This window comes from Propithecus coquereli, unplaced genomic scaffold (assembly GCF_000956105.1).
Source record: "Propithecus coquereli isolate 6110/MARCELLA unplaced genomic scaffold, Pcoq_1.0 Scaffold1327, whole genome shotgun sequence".
Lineage (NCBI taxonomy): Eukaryota > Metazoa > Chordata > Mammalia > Primates > Indriidae > Propithecus > Propithecus coquereli.
In genome coordinates this window covers 1-899 of record NW_012137492.1, presented here as the reverse complement: position 1 = coordinate 899, position 899 = coordinate 1, and positions in this window count along the sequence as shown.

Below are 899 nucleotides of genomic sequence, written 5' to 3'. Positions count from 1 at the left end.
ACCCTGACTCCCAGGGGAAGCTCCCTACCTCTGACACGAAGGCCATGAGCAATGCCAATGTCAACAAGCACGGGGTAGGGACAGAATGGAGACAGAGGGGACCTCGTTAAGACTGAACGCTACTAATAGAAGCATTGGTGCTCAGAAGTTCCAAGGGATGGTCTGGCAGGGTTCCTGCCCTTCGGGGGCCTGCGGGAGTCTGGGAGGAAGAGTCACCCACACCCTCGCTTCTCCATTCCTGCGCCCCCTCCCCATGTTGGTTCTCTCACCTGCTACTACCCAGGGCCTCCCCACTTCCCTAACCCTCTGAAAGGAGCACTGAACTTGGAGTCCAGCGGACCCAGTCCAAATCCCACTGTCCTCTTGACATGGACAGTCTAGTATGGAACTTCCTGTCCAATAAAAAGAATATCTGAATATTTTTGTTCAACTATATTATAAAGTGTCTTGGATGCCCACATTCCTGGGTGTTCTACTTTTCATTCATTCATTCGTTTGTTCATGGATCTAAGAAATATTTATTGAGCAACTCGTACGTTCCAGGCACCGTTGTAGGCATTGGAGTTTACAGTGAACAAGACGGACAAAGACGCTCCGTCCTCACGGACAGGGCAGTGAGGGAGGCAGAGGGTGAGCGAGTAAAGAGATGGAGTATCTGGGGTGTCAGAGGGTGGTAAAGTGAGTCAGGAACAACTGGTGGGAGTGGGTGACCAGTTTTAAATAGGGTGTCCGGTGAGGTCTTGCTAAGAAAGTGACACTCGAAGGTGAGCCGCGGGGACTTATTCACACACATGATTCAACAACTGCTTACTCTAGCTCTCTGGGAGGCCAAGGCGGGCGGATTGTTTGAGCTCAGGAGTTTGAGACCAGCCTGAGCAAGAGCGAGACCCCGTCTCTAC